Source organism: Triticum aestivum, chromosome 5A (assembly GCF_018294505.1).
Source record: "Triticum aestivum cultivar Chinese Spring chromosome 5A, IWGSC CS RefSeq v2.1, whole genome shotgun sequence".
NCBI lineage: Eukaryota > Viridiplantae > Streptophyta > Magnoliopsida > Poales > Poaceae > Triticum > Triticum aestivum.
In genome coordinates, this window is record NC_057806.1 from 223,129,798 (window position 1) to 223,139,323 (window position 9,526).

Consider the following 9,526-nt stretch of genomic DNA (forward strand, 5'->3'; position numbering starts at 1 on the left):
GCTTGAGTTCTACTATTCCCCAGGAAATCACCTACCAGATACCGACCGCCATGTACTTGTGCCCTCAGCACCGATGTCCATCTTGCGGTTTTCCTCCTCTCTCCACACCGCCACCATTGCGTTGTGCTACCTACCAGACAATCTGGTACTAAGTCTTCAACTCCCATTTCTCAAAAAACTTCCACTTGTGCGGGTTCATATGTTGGACGCCTCATTTCACAGCATCATCCACTCTAGTTGCCCTACCCTGGAGTGCTTGGTGCTTGTTTTCACAGTTAGAATCGGTTATCTCCAAATAGAGTCGCCTAACCTTGTATGAATTGGGATTTCTTTTGATGGAAGGCCGCTCATCATCCAAGATTCCCCTTCACTTCAAAGTTTGATCCTTGATTCTAGTTATTCACCGTCGCAAATAACCATCATCTCTACGCCTAAACTAGAGACCTTGGGTGTAATACATGATCTCTGTGCTCATTTCTAGATGGTGTTTGGCTCCACAGTTCTTCAGGTACTGTATGTTATCATCTACACTTGTAACCATAATCTGCATTTAAATTTCGATGCATAAGTTATATATCATCTAGGAGTACACATTTTGTACTAATAGTATGTTCTATGCTCAATGAAGAGTTTCTCCATGGATAGCCTATCAATGGTGCTGGATTCTGTCAAGATCTTATATATCCGAATGAATAGTTTTGATCTGAACAAGATTATTGGCTTGCTGCAATGCTTTCCATGACTGCAGAAGTTGCATATAAAGGTGATAATTTCACACACATTGGAAGTCCGCATATAGTGTACTAGAATTAACTGTCCAGTTGTTGCTCTTTCAACACTCTTTTTTTAGACCATAAATGTTTTCAATCTTCATGTCTATTTAGGCAACAAGACAGGGTAAGAAAGTTATAACGAATCGGTGGATTTGTAAGCACCAGGATTTTCTCACTTCTCATGACATTCGATTAAAGACAATAACGCTGGAATGATATGTAGCCAACCATGCAAACAATAGATTTGTCACATTCTTCCTGCTAAATGCAAGGTTACTATTGTCCATCAGGCTTAAGTTTATCAGCAGCATGGTTTTGATGGATGGGTATGTCGAAGAGAAAAAAAGGAGTTTCAGGTGGAGAAAAGAGCTTCTGAACGAGTCGGGCTTCTATTTACAACATCTTGTGGTCATAATCTAGTAAATTTTACAACCCAGGATGTTCATTCTGTGGACTTGACGGATCCATTTGACTGTGACTGTCGAAAATAGTGCTGGAGTTAGATGTTGTTGCCCTTTTCAATCTGAGTTTTGTCTAAACCTTATGAACAATTAACACTCGTGCTTCTGTACAGTTAGTAAGCTGGAGTTAGATGTTGTTGCCCTTTTCAACTCGGGTGTGATTGTCATATTTTCTTTCAAACAAGGAAAATGGCTTTCCATTTGTTTAATTAAGAGTGAAATATTGTAACAAATCCCAACCAAGGGAAATAACATCACTCTCGCTGGCTGCTTGAGCTCACTGTGCATTACAGAACCCAAGTGATTAGCCCGCACCAGCACCCACAAACTTATTTTGAACTAGCACACCAAATGGGTTGTAATTTTTCATAAGAAAGGCTGCATAACCGTGACAGATTTGGATTCTGACATTTGGGACCCACAAGGAAAAAGCCTATCCAAGGTGGTGTCGACTTACTACCTAGTCAACAAACAATTCTACCTACCCATCGTTGGATTGACAACATCCAACATCTGTCGTGTATCTTCTATCTCTTGTCTTCTTCCTCTAGCCACCCAAAGCAAACTACCTAGTCGGTTTCGCCTGCTCCCGCCTCCCATGGCTGGCTGTGCCTCCGCCGCCCTACCGTACCCTCAATCGTTGGCCAGTCCCTCCCTCTATTCCCCCAAACATCCTTTTATTCTCCGGCGATGTCAGCCCCAATCAACCCTCATACTCCCCTCCACCTGCGAATAGACTGGCACATCTTCCACGACTCCTATTCATTCCGTCCCAGGCCTCGCCATCGTCCTCTGCCTTGGTTCGCTCATCGTGCGTGGTGCATCGTCCTCTTGTGTAACAACCACAATGCAGCTATATCTCCCACGTGTTGGGGCACGACTTAGAGGCATAGCCGCATGGTAGGCTTGTCGCAAGAGGGGTAATCTTTACACATCCAATGTACTGAATAAGAAAGGGATAAAGAGTTGGCTTACAATCGCCACTTCACACAAATACAAGTTAAACATACATCATTCAGAATACAATCAAGGTCCGACTACGGAACCAAAATAAAATAAGACAACCCCAAATGCTAGATCCCTGATCGTCTCAACTGGGCTCCACTACTGATCAACAGGAAACAAAACAAAACAACAATCAAGATCTTCATTGAGCTCCCACTTGAGCTTGGTTGCGTCACCTGCACTGGCATCATCGATACCTGCAACTGTTTGGAAGTATCTGTGAGTCACGGGGACTCAGCAATCTCACACCCTCGTGATTAAGACTATTTAAGCTTAAAGGTAGGAAAGGGGTAGTGAGGTGGAGCTACAGCAAGCACTAGCGCTAACTTACGCAAAAGAGAGCGAGAAGAGAATCAAAGCACGGTCGAGAAGCTAATAGTGATCAAGAAGTGATCCTGAATCTACTTACGTTCAAGCATAACACAAGAACCGTGTTCACTTCCCGGACTCTGCTGGAAAGAGACCATCACGGCTACACACGCGGTTGATTCATTTTAATTAAGTTAAGTGTCAAGTTCTCTACAACCGGACATTAACAAATTCCCATCTTCCCATAACCACGGGCACGTATTTTGAAAGTTCAAACCATGCAGGGGTGTCCCAACTTAGCCCATCACAAGCTCTCACAGTCAACGAAGGATATTCCTTCTCCCAGGAAGACCCGATAAGTCTCGGAATCCCGGTTACAAGACATTTCAACAATGGTAAAACAAGACCAGCAAGACCGCCTGATGTGCCGACATCCCGATGGGAGCTGCACATATCTCGTTCTCATGGCAACACGGGATTGTCCAAGATTCCGGTAGTCCAGCCCAGAGTTGCCCTTGGTGGCCACTGGCGGCTGACAGGTTCGGACCAACACTTAGACAAGCACTGGCCCGGGGGGTTAAAATAAAGATGACCCTTGAGTCTGCAGAACCCAAGGGAAAAAGGCTTAGGTGGCAAATGTTAAAACCAAGGTTGGGCCTTGCTGGAGGAGTTTTATTCAAAGCGAACTGTCAAGGGGGTCCCATTCCGCCAACCGCGTAAGGAACGCAAAATCGAGGAACATAATACCGGTATGAAGGAAACTAGGGCGGCAAGAGTGGATGAAAGGATCGAGAAGAGGTGTCTAGAGGGGGGTGATTAGACACTAAGTACCAAAAGTTGCAGTTTTTTATTTCTTTAAGTTGAAGTGGAGTTTTGGCACAAGTTTAACAAACACAATACATATCAAGAAAGCATGAAAAGAGTATATGAGCAGCGGAAAGTAAAGCATGCAACTTGCAAGAATGTAAAGGGATGGGATTGGAGTGTGCAAATGCAATTTGGAGACATGGAGATTTTTGAGACGTGGTTCCAATAGGTGGTGCTATCGTACATCCATTTGATGGAGACTTCAACCTACAAAGGGTAACGGCTGCGCGAGTCCATGGAGGGCTCCACCCACGAAGGGTCCACGAAGAAGCCACCTTGTCTATCCCACCATGGCCGTCGCCCACGAAGGACTTGCCTCACTAGCGGTAGATCTTCACGAAGTAGGCGATCTCCTTGCCCTTAGAAACTCCTTGGTTCAACTCCACAATCTTGTCGGAGGCTCCCAAGTGACACCTAGCCAATCTAGGAGACACCACTCTCCAAGAAGTAACAAATGGTGTGTTGATGATGAACTCCTTGCTCTTGTGCTTCAAATGATAGTCTCCCCAACACTCAACTCTCTCACATGATATGGATTTGGTGAAAGAAGATTTGAGTGGAAAGCAACTTGGGGAAGGCTAGAGATCAAGATTCATATGGTAAGAATGGAATATCTTGGCCTCAACACAAGTGTAGGTGGTTCTCTCTCAGAAAAAGTAAGTTGGAAGTGTAGGTTTGTTGTGATGGCTCTCTCCACGAATGAAGAGGAGGTGGAGGGGTATATATAGCCTCCACACAAAATCTATCTGTTACACACAACTTGCCATTCTCGGTGCGACCGAGTTGATAAACTCGGTCGGACCGATAAAACAAATCTAGTGATCGCTAGGATTTTCGGTGGAACCAACATGCAACTCGGTAAGACTGATATGGTTAGGGTTAGGGCATAACGTAATCTTGTTGAGACCGATTTTGGTAATAAGCTAACCAGAGAGTTGGTCAGGTAAACACGGTGGGACCGATCCGCTAATTTCCGTGAGACCGAAATGTTACGGAAAGGAAACAGAGAGTTTACATTGCAATCTCGGTAGGACCGATTACGCAAACTTGGTGAGACCAATTTTGGTAATAGATCCATACAGAGAGATTGCAATCCCATCTCAGTGAGACCAAGATCCCTATCAGTGAGACTGATTTGCCTAGGGTTTGTGGCAGTGGCTATGACATCTGAACTCGGTGGCGCCGGATAGAAAGAATCTGTGGGGCCGAGTTTGACTTTTGGTTTAGGTAATATGTGGATGTGAGAAAGTAGTTGAGGGCTTTGGAGTATATCACTAAGCATTTTGAGCAAGAGCCTCATTAAGCAACACCTCATCCCTCCTTGATAGTATTGGCTTTTCCTATAGACTCAATGTGATCTTGGATCACTAAAATAGAAAATGTAGAGTCTTCAGCTTGGAGCTTGAGCCAATCCTTTGTCCTTAGCATCTTGAAGGGGTTCCACATCCTCTAGTCCATGCCACTTCATTGTTGAACTTATCTGAAACATACTAGGTAAAAGTGTTAGTCCAACAAGAGATATGTTGACATTAATTACCAAAACCACCTAGGGAGCACTTGTGCTTTCAATCTCCCCCTTTTTGGTAATTGATGACAACATACATCAAAGCTTTATATAAAGATATAGAGAATAGTAAGTAAAGCTTTGGAAAGACATGTAACATGCATAGGCTCCCCCTACATGTACACAATCATGTGAATATGGAATATAGGAGCATGTGAATGCATAAACATGACAGAGTAAGCAATGTGTTACATGTATCTTGGCTATATGCATCAGAGCAAATGATGTGAATATGAGAAATGTACCTTCATGCTCATGAGTCCTTCTTGCAAACAGTATGTACATCAGCAAGAATTTCTCATACACATGACTGTGATGCATATACTTACCTTGTGGTCTTGAGTTGGCTTAGGATGGGATGAACCTGCGTAAACAAGGTTAGATAACACAGATACACCTACTGGCCAGAGCAAACAAAAGAAACCACAAGAGTACCAAGACTGGGATGACATGTAGAGTGAGTACTAAGTAGCACATTGGATATAGACATGTCCCCAAAGGTAAAGATGTGCAACAAATTCAAGGATTTCCTTCCCTTAGATGTCTTGCTCCCCCTGAATCTAGCATGGGATACTAGGAGAAGATAGGAAACAGAAAATCAGAGCTCAAAGGAAATAAAAAGAGCTAATGCAAACGAGCAAATATGAACATGTCTTTCCCCTCTTGAAGACATGTGACTTCTCTCCTCTTGAACACCAAGCATCTGGGGTCCTTGATGATTACTCTTTCTTCCCTTGAGTATTCTCTCCCCCTATAGATATGATTAAACTTTGATGTGATCTCTCTTTCCCCCTTTGACATCAATTTCCAAGAAGGGTTCTTATGGATTTTTTTCATGATGGGTTCGGTCCTTGAGTCATAGAACAAAGCAGCAAGTTGAATGGGATGCTCGTCGAGCACAAGATTCATTGAGTGGACTGGATCAAAAACAATGCAGAAACAAGTGGCAAGATGTCTTTCCTGTAGTGAAATCGGTGACACCGAGTTGTATGGTTCGGTTGTACCGAGAGGATTCTGTTAGACCAAAAGCATCAGACCGGTGAGACCGAGTTCATCGCACAGAATACACTTGTCACCTCGGCTCACTAGACAAGTAAGATCTCACAAGGATTTGCAAGGAATTAACTGAAAGATTTGCAATGAATTGGATGCAAGGAATGCAGAACAGAAACTAAAAAGGAGTCTAGATGAAGTTTTTTTGAAGAGGGAAACAAATATGCATGAGACAAATGCAAGAGCACAAAAAAGAACACAAGATAACTTCATCTAGAATTGATTGGCGACAAATTCACCTATGTTAGAGTATATTGACTTAGGAGTCAAGTGAGATCACTTGATCATAGGGCATACTCATCGTTTAAGCTCAAAATGGGGTTACCATTTTTCGTTTAAGCTTTTTGATATATTCACATCTTGTCGAGTTGCTTTGACTCATGACTTGGAGTAAAGCTTCTCTAAGATGGAATAACATACCTTGGGTGGTGGCGTTGATCATGATCATGTAGTTGAACTTGTGTGGGTTGCTCAAGGTTGATGTAGCTCATCAAGAGTTGGGAGCACCACTTGGAGTTTGAGTTCATCTACCTACATGGGTTAGTTTTTGCAAGGAAGAGCACTTGTGTATCCAAAATGACAATCATGAAACTCAACATAAAATTTGTCAAAGGATATGTTTGAATGGTTGCGTGCTTCCTTGTCTTCATCCACCATTGTGTAGAGACTTGGTGATATAGAAATTGCTCAAGATGTGAGTGAGTTGCAATCTCATAGATTTAGATTCATCCAAGTACCTACACGAGTTAGATAACATGCAAGGTGCAAGTATATCCAAGACATAAGATAGTCAACATAAGGGAAATATCAATGATTAGTCATAGGCTCATGCCTTGCATGTATCAAATGGAGTTCTTACTCCAAGTTTGAAGCATCAATGATGTTCAATTCACCTCTTAACCTGCAAAACACTTTCTCATCAAGTGGTTTCATGAATATATCAGCTAACTGCTTTTCGGTGCGAACATGCTTAAAATTAATGTCCCCTTTGGCAACATGACCTCGAATGAAATGATGACGAACTTCAATATGCTTAGTTCGAGAATGTTGCACGGGATTGTGAGCAATCTTAATAGCACTTTCATTGTCACAAAGTAATGGAACATGTTTCACAGATATCCCATAATCTTTAAGAGTTTGGGTCATCCAAAGTAATTGAGCACAACATGATCCTGCGGCAATGTATTCCGCTTCGGCGGTGGATAAGGATACCGAGTTTTGTTTCTTGGAAGACCAAGACACAAGAGATCTACCAAGAAATTGACAAGTACCCGAAGTGGACTTTCTATCAACCTTGTCACCGGCATAGTCCGAGTCGGAGTAGCCAACAAGATCAAAGGAGGCCCTCTTTGGATACCAAATGCCAAAATTTGGTGTATGGATTAAGTATCTCACTATCCTTTTCACGGCCTTAAGATGACATTCTTTAGGAGCGGCTTGATATCGTGCACACATGCACACACTTAGCATAATATCGGGACGTGAAGCACATAGATATAACAATGAACCAATCATAGAGCGATAAACCTTTTGATCAACCGGTTCACCATCTTTGGTTAAATCAAGATGTCCACTAGTAGGCATGGGTGTAGTCATACCTTTGCATTCTTGCATATTGAACTTCTTGAATAAGTCCTTGGTGTACTTCGTTTGAGAGACAAAGGTACCTTCCTTAGTTTGCTTGATTTGCAAACCAAGAAAGAATTTGAGTTCACTCATCATCGACATCTCAAACTTCTCCGACATTAGCTTTCCAAACTTTTCACTAAAATGAGGGTTAGTTGATCCAAATATAATATCATCGACATAAATTTGGCACACAAATAGTTCTCCATTAACCCTTTTAGTAAAAAGAGTAGAATCTATTTTTCCAATTTCAAAGCCTTTTTCAATAAGGAACTTGGTCAAGCATTTATACCATGCTCTAGGAGCTTGTTTAAGACCATAAAGAGCTTTGTGAAGTTTGTAAACATGATTAGGTTTCTTAGGATTGACAAATCCGGGAGGTTGCTTAACATAAACTTCCTCCTCTATTTCACCATTTAGAAAAGCACTTTTAATGTCCATTTGGTACAAGGTGATATCATGATGATTAGCATAGGCAAGTAAGATGCGAATGGACTCAAGTCTAGCAACGGGGGCATATGTCTCACCATAGTCCATACCTTCGACTTGAGTGTAGCCTTGGGCGACGAGACGTGCTTTGTTGCGAACTAGTTGTCCATCTTCATCTTGCTTGTTGCAAAACACCCATTTGGTACCGATGATGTTGTGGTTGTTGTCAGGCTTCTCAACTAATGTCCAAACTTGATTTCTCTCAAAGTTGTGTAGCTCTTCATGCACGGCATTTATCCAATCCGGATCTTCCAAAGCTTCTTCAACCTTCATAGGTTCAATGCTAGAGATGAATGAATAGTGTTCACAAAAGTTAGCTAAACGAGTTTTTGAGCGAGTGATTCTCCCGGTTTGGATATCATTGTAGATTTGCTCGACGGGATGGTCTTTAGAAATTCTTGCTCGAACTCGTGAAAGCTTTTGCTTGGATCTTGGTTGAACATCTTCTTCATCTTGTTATTCTTCTTGGCATTCTTCGTTGTTGACGTTGTCGTTCTCTTGTCGTGGTGGAGAAGGAGGTTGTTGGCATTCATCTTGGTGCACTTCCTTGTTTTCTTCATCTTGGTGTGTCCCACTTGTGGATGCTTCCGTATCAACTCTTGGTTCACCTTGTCGTGAGGTAGAAGCTTCCACTTGGATGGACGAGGTACTCTCCTTCACCTCCGTTGGACGAATCTTGCCAATAGACAAGTCTTGGGTTGCTTCCGAAGGGTCTTTGTCTCCTACATCAATTGGCAATTGCTCTACTTGCGAGCCGTTAGATTCATCAAACTTCACATCTACCGTCTCTTCAACCTTTCGGGTGAAATTATTGTAGACACGGTATGTGTGAGAGTTTGAGCCATAACCAAGTAGGAAACCTTCATGAGACTTAGGAGAAAATTTAGAACGATGATGCTTATCAAGAATGTAGCACTTTGAGCCGAATACTCGAAAGTATCCAACTTGTGGTTTGTTACCGGTGAGGAGCTCGTATGCCGTCTTGCCGAGTAGCTTGTGAAGATACAAGCGATTTGTTGCATGACAAGCTGTCTCAACCGCTTCCGCCCAAAAGTGCTTTGGTGTCTTGTACTCATCAAGCATTGTTCTCGCCATTTAGATGAGTGTTCGGTTCTTCCTCTCAACAACTCCATTCTGTTGAGGTGTGTACGTAGCCGAGAACTCATGTGAAATCCCTTCTTCGTCAAGAAAGGTGTCCACATTTGCGTTCTTGAACTCCGTTCCATTGTCGCTGCGAACCTTCTTGATTTTCACTTCAAATTGATTTTGGGCCTTCCTAGCGAAGTTTTTGAAGATCTTTTGGACCTGCGATTTATCATCGAGAAAGAACACCCACGTAAATCTTGAAAAATCATCAACTATAACTAGACCAAAAGAAT